The sequence below is a fragment of the Hippichthys cyanospilos genome, chromosome 5, assembly GCF_059441005.1.
Source record: "Hippichthys cyanospilos isolate Australia breed blue-spotted pipefish chromosome 5, RoL_Hcya_1.0, whole genome shotgun sequence".
Taxonomy (NCBI): Eukaryota; Metazoa; Chordata; class Actinopteri; order Syngnathiformes; family Syngnathidae; genus Hippichthys; species Hippichthys cyanospilos.
This window is the reverse complement of record NC_142373.1, coordinates 16,758,406-16,773,687: the sequence shown is the minus strand read 5'-3', so window position 1 is coordinate 16,773,687 and position 15,282 is coordinate 16,758,406.

Genomic DNA, 15,282 nt, shown 5'->3' with positions numbered 1-15,282 from the left:
CAATTTTCAATCCCAAAGATTTTTCTTTACCCCCCCCCCCCCCCCCCCCCCCCACCCCAAAAGTACAAATATCTAATCCTGGGTACTGATACGTGTATGTTCAGTAAGTTCATAGTTAAGTACCTAACATAATCTAATATTGCAGGTAGTAAAAGTACTGAAAATATTGTTTAATTTATACACTACAGTATTTGATTACTTTGGGTTAATATTTTTCTCCCCGTTATGTTACAAATTATGGAAATTCCTTTCATATTTTTATGGTGGTATAAAAGTATCAATGGGAAAAAAAACACTGGGGAGCTGAAATTTCCAGCAGACGATTAAGACGTAAAATTTAAAAATTTCTATGTGATTGCCGCTGGATGTGCGAGATTGTGTGTGCAAAAATAATCATTGTCCAAATTTTGGACCATATAAAACCATTATAATTGCAATTTTAGAGATACATTGAAATAGGTTATATCACATAGTATTTTCCTGCAATTTCTGCAACATTTTGTTGCGCGGCGGTCAAACTATGTCAGCAAACAGAAAATTCTTTGTTGACTTGTGTTTCACCTCAAGACAGTAGGTGGCGGTAGAGACCGGTTAATGGCTAGGTCAGTGTCATCGTCACTTCACAGGCTACAAAGACAGACCATACCATTTTTTAAAAATTTTTATGGGTGTTACTATGTATGGATAGAACTGATGTTACTGAACATTTTTTTCGTCCTTGAAAGCATTTACAAAATTAGAAAAATAATGCATTGTTGCAAAGTGTGTGCAAAGTACACTTTTTTATTTGGTGATTTTTAGCTTATTCCAAGCCTTTATGCAAGCAAATATCAGTTACTTTGCAGAAAATAGTTGTTGAATGAATAATTTCGTAAAACTTTGATATGAAGTGATTAACAACCATTGTTGGAAAGCACACATATTTACATTTTTATACCTAATTAACAGAATTAATAGAAGTCCCTGTTGTAAAATTGTTTTGAAATATCTGACATTTTTATATTTGACAATTCATCCAGCAGGAAATCATGTGCATCTCCTACATCTGCCTGAAGAATATAATTTTGACATGAGTAATTAAGCAAAAAAAAAAAAAAAAACCCAATCTGTCCTAAAACCAAATGGGTTGCTTCTATCCACGCGTCATAAAGTTCCGTGTAAAACAGTTAAGTCATTTTTTTTTTTTTGCATCATCCCACTCAGCACATTAGTTTTTATGAACTCCTTCTTGCACAAAGAAAATCCACGTATAAATCTAATAAACTGGCCCAGGGGTGTGAATGCATGCATTTATGGAGGGAATTTGCCTTGAAAGGGGGAAATGAGGCAGACCTATTTTGTTTTACTATCAACCTTCAAGTTCAGATTTGACTTGCGTTTGGAGCAAAGGCACAAACAAACAAGATGAAAGAACGCGTTGGTTTGGATGGACAAAGCCAAGAAGTCGTACGCTTAATTAGAGCGAAAGCCACTCGGGTGTATTCTTTACTGCGCTTTGACAACATAGCTTTGGGAACCGCAAGAAGGGGGGGAAAAAAAAAAGGCGCATTCTTTTTAAAAGGCGCCTGCTGCATTCTTTGCAGCTTGGAGAAGTTTCTAATTGGTTCCAGCAGTTTCTCGGGAGTGTTTAAAAGAGAGGAAGAGAAAGAGTGATGCCTTTATCGGAAATGTTCTCGCAGGAGAGATGAACTCATCGTATAAATTGGTTGGGGATTGAGATAAGTGCAGTCATCCATTTAGTCGTTTGTCATTACAGAAAATTACAATACACTTTAAATTCCAATTGGGCATTCATTGAAATTTAGCATAATTCTCCAAATATAGGACGCACCTGTGTATAGGACACACCCTTAATTTTAGGGTCAAATTTTGGTATTTTTTTATGTTACCGCGTATATAACGTAAAGACGCTGGGGTAAAACATTTTTTGTGTTCATATCTGTAAATGATGTATTTGTTGTGGGTATTTCAAATTTCCCACACTCTGAGTGGTCAGTGAACGCAGCGCCAGTGTAATGTTGAATGGCACCAAGCAGTTGTTTTTCCTTTTCCTCGCGGCAAATGAATTTTTTCTTTAATTTCCATAAGTGTAAGACGAACACATATTGAAAAAAAAAATTATTTGTTATTTTATACATTTTAAATATTTTCTTTTATTTTATATGATATTGCATTATCTTTTCATGTATTGTATACTTTCACCCCAACAATTTGCAGTGGATTTTAAGTCTACACCCCCTGTCCAAATCCACTTTAATCCTATCCATTATAAATGGACATTGAACCACCTTCAATAAACAACCAAATTCAAACTCCAATTTCAATTAGATTAACCTCAAAGTTGAATGTTCTAGTCGTCTTTTTCTGCCTTTTTCTCCCCAAAAGTGTCTCCCTGTGACTTAAATTGCTTTTATGAAGTGAACGCTGCCAAAACTGGTTCCCTTATGAGAGTTGCTATCGCGTGTGACCAATAGTGTTTGTGCGAGAGGAAGTCGGGCTGTACTCCACAACCTCCTACGACCGAAAGACGTCGGTGCGAACATCTGTTGTGTTCCGCCGTCGCCAGGCGTAAAAGCATAAAAACAGAGCAGTCATGTCCGAAGGCACAAGTCCAGATGTTGCCAGTTGAAGCGGCAACATCAGGGAGTTCGGAAAAAGCCTTATGTTCCAGTTGGTAGCTAAAAATGGCATCGGAAAGGTGAACTAGCAGTCAACCTGATCTATGCCGTCTTGTGGATTTTCCCAATACGTATAGACAAACAAATACTGTCTCCATAGCAACAAACGATTCCTTCAAGGCGCTTCAGGACACCTTAGCTTCGGCCTGTGAGGAATTATCTGGCATTTCAAACGGATTAAACATGAGCGCTCGCAGCAGCGGTGTCATTGATAAAAGAATGTTTTGGAGCCGGACAGCTGGCGCTTCGGCGAGCATGCACGCACACGGGCGGCCCATTTCCATCCGCACATATTGGCTTCCACAATGAGGGCGAGCAAGCATCCGCTTCCGCCCTTGTCAAAACAAGCGGTCCCCAGAGAGACGACAGCTGCTGACGGAGACGCTTTTTGTCCTTTAATTGGAATTTCAGAACGTGAGATGGAGACGTTAGATTAAAAATGACAAACTCATGCAAATGATTGTGTAGTCATATGAGCTGTGTTGACTCCATTGTACCCCGTTAAAACTAAGTCCAACATACAGTGATGGAAAGTACCACTTAAAAAAGTGGCACCCTTATGCAGTATTTTGACCATTTTGGGTCATTTTCTTTCACATCATTCTCACGGTAACTTAGCCAAGGGATGGCACACACCTGGTGGTGTGATAATTATGTAAGTAGTCGTGCCATTTTCAACGTTGACATGTCACCATCTGGGTGAAATTGCAGCTCCTGAGTGTCTTTTTTCAATCGTTTTGCCCTTGATGTGAAATGCCTTTGTTGTGAAAATCAAGGAATTGGACAAAATATAGAACAAGAGGTAATACAAGTAAACAATCTTCTATTGGAGTTAGATACCAATATCTTTATATATGATGCCAAAACATTGCAATTAAAGTTCATGTTGTGCTATACATTTTTCTTAGCAAGTTGATTGAGATAACACAGATAGTATGAAATTTATACCAAATATATCCAAATTAACATTTATTTCACTTATATTTTGACTCCGTGTAAAATGGAGGTTAGAGGTTAGGAGTAAGGGTTAGGTTTAAGGGTTCGGGTTTATGCTTTAGGGTTAGGGTTGTGGTTCGGTTCAGGTGTTAGGGGTTAGGGTTGGAGTTGAATGGCAGGCTTTAAGTGGATTAAGTACGCGAGTAAAGAATTACTTTAACAAAAAACCTAAAACACCTTTAATACCATTAAAGCCTAATTGAGTACCTACAATATTCACTACCACCGGACTCATTAATAAATAAATAAATACATACATATACATACATAAAAATACATCTTTGGGATTGAATGAGTTAATTAGCCATTGAATTGAGTAAATGGAGTCAAGCTTGCCATTCTAACCACAGCTAGAGAGGCCAACTTCAAAATAAAAGCCTATGTACTGCAATTGCATTATTGTCCATGTATTATTCGGTGTTTTTATTTTGAAGTTGGCCTTTGCAACACACTGATATTTTCTTTGTCTTATGTCCTTTATTGTATTGTACGGAATAATATGAGAAGCACATAATGAAGTGTTATTGTGAGGGACTCATCCTGGGTGAGTTTGTGATACCTTAGCGCTATGCTAATTTCTTGAATACATTTGCACTTTTGCAAGAATGAGGCAAAGACATTCCTGGTTGATATGCAGACAACAATCTTTCCACCTTTGGCGGAGGTCTGCACTCAACTGTGCAGGTGTACCCAATGGAGTAAGCAGGAGTGCATATATCGTATAAATACAATTCCAGAGCTAGAGAGGATTTTGCCAAGACTTGAGATAAGTCATAAAAACAGAGGCAGGGGAGGTTGAGTCAGAGCAGCGAAAGTGCATATGCTGGAGCGAAAGAGTGAAATGCAAAATAGTTCGCAGTTATCCTGCACAAATATTGAATTTCTTTCAACTTGACACTGACTACATGCGCCCAGAACAAAGCTTCTTGACACTTCACGAGATGCCAAACCCTTGCCAAGTTGCCTTCAGGCTATAAGTTAGCATAACTCCGCGTTATATCATTTAATATTTTCTCATTATAAATGTTAGCTGACTTTAGATACAAATTATAATCCTTATTAAACGGTCATGGCACTTTCTGTATTCAGGTTGCTAACTTGCTGTTTGTAAGCATTTCATAAAGTTTATATTACTGGACATCTTGGCATAGTGAAAAATGCTTGTTAGTTTTAGGGCTTTATATGCCAGATTATATCATGTTACTATTGAATCCTTTTTTCGTTAATCAAGAATTAATGATCTATTTGATTAAGGGTATAAAAAAAGTCATTATTTCTGTATGTTTAGCTTTTTAGCACTAGATTATTGTATCAATTATACTATCAAATCACTAGGGGAAATATAATATTCGTACTTATGAGATTTTGCATTTTGTATGCTCCGTTTGTTTTGTTTTTTTATTTAAAAAATAATTTAGTACATTGACAGTACATTGATTTTCAACCTTTTTTCAGTGACGTACCCTTGCGAAATATCTTTTCGGCCAAGTACCCCTTAACCAATGCAAAACGTTTTTGGGTTGAAAGAAAACAAAAAAAGATCATAGAAGACATATGTTATCAAAAATGAATTATTATTTTCCCACAAAAAATGATCAATATAATGTGTCAGACCTGTTCTAAAAAGAAAAAGAAAACAAAGAGAGACAGAAAAATATTAATCATAAAGCATTCTGTTTTGGGGTAACGGTAGATATCTGTTCACAAAAATAAATCATTAACTTAATTATTAATAATCATTTTTTTTAAGTTATAATGATTATAAATGTTTAATTAACACACAAAACATAATCAATATAAAGTGTCAGATGTGTTCTCAAAAAGACAAAAACTGTATAAATATTTGTCTTCAGAAAAATATTGAAATTAAAGCGCCCTCTTTTGGGATCATAGTAGAGATGCGTTCACAAAAATAAATCATTAACTTGACAGGTAACGAGAGGTGGCACACTACGGGAGAGAATCTGAGTATTCACAATAATGCAATACAATAACCTACTGCTGAACATAAAGTTTTCTTTATGAACTTCTATTTTCCTGAAACAATTAATTCAATCATTCTTTTTAAATGATTTTTACATGTTTAAAAAACTAAAAATAAATCAACATTCTGACTCAGCCCGTTATTAGCAAGTTAGCTGTTAGCAATCTCGCTGTTATCATTGAAATACCTCACTTTTTTTTTTTTTTAAGGCAGGTAGCAGTAGCATTGGAAATTCCCATGGGGGTTTTTGTAGTTACCGTTTATGGTAAACTCCACAAGTCATTCAAACAATTCCAAAACACACCCGTTCCAACAGTTGAAGTCATAAACATAATCTGTTTAAAACTCCAAGTATGCAAATGTGCAATTGTTCCGAGCGCAGCTTAATAAACGGAAATCAGCAAAAGTACGAACAAGCCTGAGCTTGTTTTTTTTGTTTTCGTTTTTTTAGATGGCACATCCTGCTTCCTCTCACTCCAAATCGACCCCCGCCCTCACGCAACACTCATGATTAATACTTTGCAGCACCTTTTCAAACCACGGCGGAGCCAGAGCTGCTGTGCATCAATGCATTTGTGCATCTAAAGTGTTTATGTAGGCTGTCATCATTTCCATAAATTAGCATCTGAGTATTAGGGGATATAAAAAGACTTGAAGTGTGGCTGCAGCTGTATTTGGCTTTATGCATGAGGATTTATGCCCTCGTAGTCACCTCAGCCTCACTAGCTTGGCTAGTCTGTAAAGTGGAGATAAAAGACCTGCTCTTAATTTGTATAAACTTGCTGCCAGTGGGTATTTCGCTCTCTCTCGCTCGCTCGCTCGCTCCTCTCTCTCTCTCTCGTACGCGTTCTCTATCAGATCTTACCTGCTTCCCCATGGTTGCGGTGCTAAGTGTTCCTCCCTGGTGGATTGAGAGCTGAGAGTGTGCGGGCGTTAGGCAGCAGCTGCCGTGATTCCCGGAGGTAAACAAGGCGGGAGGCAGGAGGTGGAAGGTGTTCTGCCTCTGCTGTTGTACACTCCCATTATTATGGGGGTGTGCATACATATTTGGCTGTCATCTCTGCTGCAGGTTTACACAGGAGCATGAAGAACCTCCAGGGAGGAGAGTGCTTTAACCCTTGGGTGGTGTGGGAGAACAGCAGGCCATCACAACCTAAACATGACCAAGTAAATTAGATGATGTTGAGGTGCTAGCAAGAAACACCGGAGTAACATTTTAAAGGCCGAATTGATGTGGTACAGCAGGCCCCTGTGTTACAGCGTCCCTGGCCTATGTCTTTTTTATGTTGCGATGCGGAATTTTGAATTTTTTCGTCCAATCTTTGTATTTTTCCGGTTTTGCGATAAAAACAGCTGTCATGACCCTAGGGGCTTGGCTGTATTTGTGTTGTTTTGACTCCATCTGCAGGCGATTTTAGGTAATTGCACTTATTTTCTGCTGCCGTCAATGCATCCATGCAACGCGTCATTCCAAATGATAAATCACATAGCACCTGTTTTGTTTCTGACCTTGCCAGAGAATTATGCCACTGATGACAATGCTTAGTTGTACAAAACTGAAACATTATAAGGTATGCAACATTCCAAAAAGAAGTCAAAATACAAAAATACAAAAAACTTCCGTTCCAATTAATTAGCTCTTGATTTGAAAACAAATAATCTAACAAGTTGCTTCATGTTCCAATGAATCAGCGCTTGCATTGAAAACACAAATATACTCATTATCAAGTTGATTCATGTTCCATTTAATTAGCTCTTGATCTGAAAACACAAATATACTCTCCCTGTCATAGCATTAAAAAAATATTCAATGAGATTTGCTGATACCTGCAGAAAACCTGTTCAAACCGCACATGCTCCCTGTAGTGTAATATTTATGGAACAAAAAAGTAGACAGGCTGAATGAGAAGAGCAAAAAGAAGCTCAAGCTGAGAAGCCGCCAGTAGCCGGCAGGCCGGAAGCTACAGGGAGCAAGTATTTAAGGTTTTGGTTTTCTCCACCCTTAATGATCATTCATTCTGTGACATCCTGACTCATACACACGCACACACGCGCACACAAATCCCACGCTTGCAATCATGACATCACTTTTGAGGAATCTGCTCTTCTTCCCTCAAGTTTGGAAAGTCCGAGCGCGAGTTCCAACGCTCGCAGACCATAATTGTAGAGTCACAAATGATGCACTCAACAATTAGTCCGTCTGATCTTTTTTTTAGTAACACGATGGAATTTTGTTCAAAATTAGTAGGGGAATATAAGAAAATAGCACAGAGCGGGACTATATTCAGCCCTTAGGAAAGGCGATATATTTTTAACAAAAAAGTCTGTTGATTTTGACAATATCCAAGGGGATTTCTTTTGCTTTTAATTGACAGCGGTCTGTCCCATCGTATTACATTTGAGATCATCATCTAGTACAAATATTATGTCCAATATGGTTTCTGAGCTCCCTCCTACGAATTCGTCTGGATCCATGTTGGTTTTGGACCCGGGCGCTGTAACGCATAGCGCAGCCACAAAAGTGAATAACCACACTTGATGAAATGCGAAGCCCTCTCATGTTCTTTCCGTGGTGTTCCTGACTACCACTTGGGGGGTACGCTTATCTGGATTTTTTTTCCCCCCACATATTCAGTTGCAAAATGGGAATACAGTACACCCACTCAGTAATCTCAAACGCAGCGCAGTTTTGTTATTAACAATCACTTTGGAGGTCATCCGCTCATTGAACAGGTAGATCATCAGAATTTTTTTTTAGTTTATCTTCATTCCGTTCAAACAGCAGTTTGACATTACTGGTTTGGCAGGTATAGAAGAATAAAAATGCATAACTTGCTGCAAATTAAAATAACCATGCCATTTTGCGGAAGAAAGTTTAATACATTTACTGCCAATGACAGCTCATTTTTCCTGGGCTGGTACTGAAAGAGTAAAACATGCCCTCAACAAATGCAGTCATTTATATATTTAACCCCTTGTGTGGTATTTTGACCATTTTTGGATCAAATTTCTTCCGCATCACTCTCGTGATATTTTATTTAGGAAAGCACATTCCTGGTATTGCGATAATTTAACTGGTTATGCCATGTTTAACTTTTACATGTCACCATCTGGGTGAAATTTCAGCTTCCTGGTGTCTGTTATAAGTTCCCCTTTGATGTAACGATCAACGCATCAGACACAAAAACTAAACCTAATACTAACATTTAATAAATATTACACTAAAACAAAGCACTTTTGAAAACAAGACAGTTAAAAATGAAACATCCAACATTATTATCATTCCAGTCCCTAGGCAAGACCTTTTACAGCATTCCAAGGCGCTGCTCCTCCCAAGCTTAGATAAAAATGGGTGGACCAAAGATCTTGCAAATGACTCAAAGTTGCAACCTCTGGCGGGGAAGTTGCTTCACTTTAACAAAAAAAATGTTGGTAATAATATGAGTGCGGTTTTTAACCACGGCTGCACTGATAGCCTGGAAACACATTTCTTAGTAGCTTCAACTCTTTCAGTACCATGGACGAGAATTTTCGTCGTATAAAATACTTGGTTGACTGCCAGTGACAAGAATTTTTATCCACTATGTTTTTTTTTTGTTGTTTGTTTTTTTTTAAATGAATGGTTAAATACTGTTGTAATGTAGTTATACACATACGCAAGCTATTATTTTACCATCAAAACCATGTTTTTTTCCATTTTTTGGTCATGTTTTATCTATATTATGTCGGTCTTGAAAAATGTGTCCAAAAAAACTCATCAGTATGAGAAGTTTTGTACTCTTGGATGGGTAAAAATCTTGACCTAGCAGCTGAGATCAAATTCAGATTTTCTAACCCTTTGTCTGACGTTTTAACCAATTACCGACCGCGCTAACCCCGGAGAAGGAGAAAAGCCGCCGGGCCCGAGCCAAGATCGAAAAGCCCCAACATCAGAACTGTGAGGCAGATGTGCTAATCACTAGTCTACCGCGCTGCCTGCAAAGGAACACATGGCTGTTTAATTAAAGGGAAAGTTTGACTCAATGATTTTCGAAACGAAGCCAAGATCCAGCAAGCCTTGTTTGACTCAAGCAGGCCAACATTTAAAGGTATTGTTTAAAAACCACCTATGCACGGTAATTAAATGCGTCTGTCTTTTTTAATCTAAATACCGTCACTGTAGTGCAGACACATTGCTCTAAAGAGAGGCGGATCTTTTACTTTCAGACATCCATCAGGTAGTATAATGGCCGCCCGGAGATACGGCCGGCGTGATGAGCGCTTTTTTTTTCCCTTAACCGCGATTGCAGCGCACATGCTGACTCAGGACTTTTGACACAGCGTGGGCGGGTGGAGAGAAACGGTGAACGCCGTAACCGGAGATGACCTGCCGCAGGTCACGGTGGAAGGCGGAACATTATGACTCATGGAGAAATATTTTGACGTGACCCAATACAAAGAAGTGAAAGGTGGATGGAGAATTTGGCAGAATACGTGCCCAATTTTGAGTTTTTTTTGTTTTTTTGCCTACCATGCATATTGATTGAATGGAAGTTTTAACAATGTTTTAACACTGATGCAAATACAGTTATTTTCCATAATCTATATATGTGGTAATTGTACTTCATATTTGACGTACCACACAAATACCACACCCATTTTAGAACTTGTTGCTTATTCTGTCAAGCTGCAAGAATCAAAAAGGTTTTCCACCCTCTGCAATCCTTGGATAAATATTCAATTTTTGTCGTTATAAAAAGTACATTTCAAAGAGATGCGGGCAGAAGGTGGTGTAATACGCCTTTGAAGTCTAAACCCACCATGAGGTAAAGTACAGAGATTGCAGAGTAAAAGTGAAACAGAGGACAAAGGGCAAGAGCTTTCCATTTTTTTTTCTGCCGAGCAGTTTTGTGAATCATTGACTTTATTTGAGGGGCAATTTTCTAATTTTGTGGAGCATTTTATTTATTTTTGCTGGTTAATCCCAGGGACTAGAAGATTTTTTTTATTAAACAATAAGATTTAAGTTACTTACAATTATTATTATTGTAGCTATTGTTGGTTAATGCATTGGTGGCCTGTTTTGAAATGTCCGACTGCATTTGAATGCACCATATGGCTCACACTTGCATTACCATCACATAATACAACACAAATTACAAAATATAAGGGCCTTACGTACTAGCTAGCCTGGCTAAGTACGTTAGCACTGTGTATTGAAACTAGCATACACGCAATGGTGCCTATGATGCAACAGTTATGCGTTTTGTGAAAAAAAAAACAGCATTTCCATTTCTCAATAAAACAAAAAGGGCAAAATTTGACTTTTCTGTATAAGCTAGCCTAGGTGTGTTAGCACTGTGGATCAAAACTAGCACAGATGCCATGGCACATTTCATTCAACAGCAAAGCAGAAATAATTATACTGTATTTCCATATGTCAATAAAACAAAAAGGAGAAAATTAGCCTTTCTGTACAAGCTAGCCTGCCTATGTATGCTAGCACAGCGGATCGGAATTAGCATGGACATTGTCTTCTCTGGATTAAAACTGCTGTTCCGTGCTACGCTGCCATTGGCCATTCTGTTTATTGGGGTTACATTGTAGCCAAAGGTCAATAGAAGCATGCATCGCTCAGCTTTGTGGTAAAAAAAAATATCTCTCTGGCCAATGGGAATGTTCGCGGAGGTCTGAGGCTTGGCAACGTGCCGGTCAAGTCGAAGCGAACCGATGTGCTTGAATACCGCGGGACATAATTTTTGAGTATCTCCAGAAACAACAAATGAGCATTCCAGTGATAACAATCAATACTGGATGCCTATTTAGAACGATCAGTACGGTCCCGTTCCAAATCTGCGGGAACAATGGGTTGTTCTTTTTGCAAACAAGCCGAGGGCGGAAAGTAGTTTTGGAGATTGGAGGGACTTTTTCACAGTCCCGTCTTTGTGTTCCTCCCGGCATTAAGGAAGATGATGAATGAGCAGTTTATTTGCCTTCACTGCAGGATTCAGTCATGAAATCAACACGTTCTAACGCTCAATTGTTCAGACGGGCTTCTTCCGTGGGCCACTCGGGATTTAATGCGTTCACACACATGCTCAGTCAATCTGCCTCAACTTGTGCTCACTTTAAAATGTGCAGGTGGCTTTGTCGGGAAGTTTTGCTGATTCACTAAATTCCTTAATGCCGAGAGGAATAGAAGAGGCGGGAGTGTAATTTAAGTTCATCCGTCATCTTGTCCTAAACAACAAGCGGAGCCGCGTTTGCTTTTTCTTCATCTTTCCATGGGAATGCACTCAGCTGTAATCATTTCCAAAGGAGGCCTCGTTATTAAGTGCAGGCACTTTGGTTTACAACTTTCATCATATCGGGGCTCCAGCTCCAGGAGCTGCAAATGCTCATTTTTTTCCCCCCTGCTTTATATTAAATCTATTATTATTACCGTAATATATTCTCTTGTATTTTTTTTATGTTGTGTTGAGCGCCACTGGCTCACAACTCTCAGGTCTTGGGTAAGATTTCTCGTCTTCCCACCATGCTTTTGTGGGTTTTCTAATTAGATAATATAAATTGACCCTACAATTATGGACGTTTGTGTACATGTCTAAACCAAACACAAATGAGTGGCAGATAGTCCGACTTGTTCCCTGCCTCTCGCTTAGGATGAAAACCGAATTGAGTCAGAGAAATGTTGAATTATTGAGTCGAACTGAATTGTTATATTTTAAAACGTATCATAATTGATTCGTATCAAATCCCATGTATTGCAACTACATATCATATCTTCTTTTATGTTAGGATACGCTCAAAAAATAAACATAAAACAAGAACTAAATCCTTTAGCCTTAGCATATTCAATCAAATTCTTATCCAATGAATCGAATTGATTTGTTTGTCTTGAAAACTTACGATTCTTGACTCAATTCACACCTCATGTAATGAGCTACGTATTAAATATGATATAAGATGTTGCATGTTCTATTTTCTGGAGTTGTTGAACAGAATGCATGGATGGACCCAGAAATTTTTCAGACAAACTTTTCCCGCAAGTATTGGGCTGAAGAGTGATCATGTGATCAGGGGTGTAGAGAAAACACTACAAATGTACTGTATGTTTTATTTTAGAGATGTAGCAAGTGAATTTTTTATGAATGTAATTATTTAGAACGTACAATGTTTTTCAGAGTATAAAATAGACTGAATAATAAACCGCACCAACAAAAATTTTACAGAAAATTGTCACGTAAAGGCTGCACGGGACAATAAGCCGCAGCTTGGAACATCAGATGTTTCCATAGAAAGATGGTAAATGGAAGTTTTATCAAAAGAACAGAGTGGGCATGTCTATATGTTTAAAATACATGTTTAAAAATACAAAACACCACCAAAACACTCCACTCGTTAGAATACTGCACGACGCAACAGTAACATGCCTGAATGTGTTTACCAGTGGAGCACTGGTGGCAAGTGAACTAGCAGTTCACTCAAAATGTTATTTTTCGATAGCGTCTTCTTCTACCTTCCTATGTTTACCGGGAGATTGCCCCCTGGTGGCTTGTAAAAATCTGCAGATAAGACGCACTGCACAGAGGGGCTCAAAGCGTGAGAAAAAAGTGACTTTTAATCTGAAAATTAGGGTAGTCATTTTGAATTAGGTGGCACTACTCTGATTCAAAACGAAAGCCTGCAAATGCAAATCGTTCAAACTAAGGTGTCCAGTTTTTGAGTGCGCTGCTAATAGAATTTCAAGCAGTGAATCATTGGCTACGCAGCCTGCCAAAGAAGTGACACATCGCAATAGAGCCACATTGATCTGCTGCCTGCCCCTCGACGCATCCCCTCAATCCACGTTGCACATCTGCACGTGTTTATATGCACGTCAGGGGAAAACGAAAAAAAAAAAGAAAAGCACAAAGCTGAATAAAAGCTGTTGTGTGTTTGGAACAACAAAACCATGTGTGCTCCCCGCTCGCAAACGTGACAATGATCGCACTCAATGAGGTCAGTGTAAAACAATGAATCGGGAGTTTCGGATTATGAATTGATAAGTGATGTGATTTGAAAAGAGAAATGAAATCATGCCGCATTGACAATGACATCAAAGTGATAACGAATTTGCACTTCAAATACATACAACAGCGACTTAGAGGGAATATAAAGGTTTGAAAACTTTCTATAACATACCATGCTTCCACTGGAACTCTGCAAAGATATTTCTGTCACGCTTGACCTTGAGACAACATTGCATGGTGACGCTCTTCCTTATTGGACACTCCGCCACCCTCCTCCACTTTTTTTTTTTTTTTTTGGAGAGGGGAGGTGACCTTGGACTTGTCCTCACATCCAGCTGCTCGTGATGCCAGCCGGTCAGCCAGTCAGCGGATGGCACTCCTGCCGGGAGCAGTGGCAGCTCTCGGACCAAAAAGATCATCTTCTTGATGTCCATCAAGGCCCTGCGACCAGATGAGATTTTGGAAATGAAACATCACGTCTTGGGAGGAGGTCGCGCCCGTAAAATGACAGAGGCATCTCAGCTTTATTAGATCAGTGAGCGGCATCAAAGTGAGCCGCAGGAGCGCGCAAAGAGCCCTGAGCCACAGTAATAACACAAACAAACATCCTTCCATGTCTCTTTTGCAGGAAAAAAATACCCTGGCAAATAGAGAGAAATAAAAAGCTAACACAACCGTTTTCTCATAACATTATATTTAGTGTGTCACCTTTTCACTTACTGTGGGGATTTTTTTTTTCTGAAATGTCAAAACATTACCAGGCTGCAAAAATATTTATTGGCCTTCAGCAATAACAAGGAACACTCTGTTTGAAATGCTTTGAAGCAACAATTGCTGTGGCGTTTTTACCTTTGGTCTTATGCTGCCCCCACGTGGTCAATATAGGGAACTGTCTGCCTGCCAACAAAATTATAAAAAAAAAAAAAAAGGAATTTAATTTAATGCATCATTTCAACTAATGCTGGTTTCCCAACACAATAAACACATATGACGAACAACTGGAACGAATCCTCTTTATTTTCAATAATCTTGTATTAAGTCATTTAGACTATGGCACGAGGATGATGTAAAAGAAAGCAAATGAAAACAAAGACTTACCTGCCACAGGCAGTTTATTCACTGGGGAGATTACATGCAGCTAATTGAACAACTAAACAGATAAACAAATGCAGTAAATACACACTTGGGAAATGTTGTGGATTGGGGATATGGTGTTTAATGCATAAAAATAAAAGTTATAAAAAAATAGAGGTGTGGTTAACAACATCAGGCTGAGCACATTTCCATTTCATCGATTAGTTTGAAAAAAAAGTGACTTTTTGAGTCGGCTTCCACAAAATTCATTGCACTGTTGTATGGAAGTCGACTTTCTAGTTTCCAATGCCAAATTCTTAAATTCTCTGATGTTCCATTCGTTTACATTCGGCACTATAACAGTAATGCCTGAAAATTAAGTTATTAAATATGCGTATACAATGTTTTAAAGGCTAAAAAGCGTTCAATGTAGTTTATTCAGAAAATGACATATACAAATTGCTGATAAATGCGTGACCATACATATTTGCAGTGTACTATATATATATATATATATATATATATATATATATATATATATATATATATATATATATAT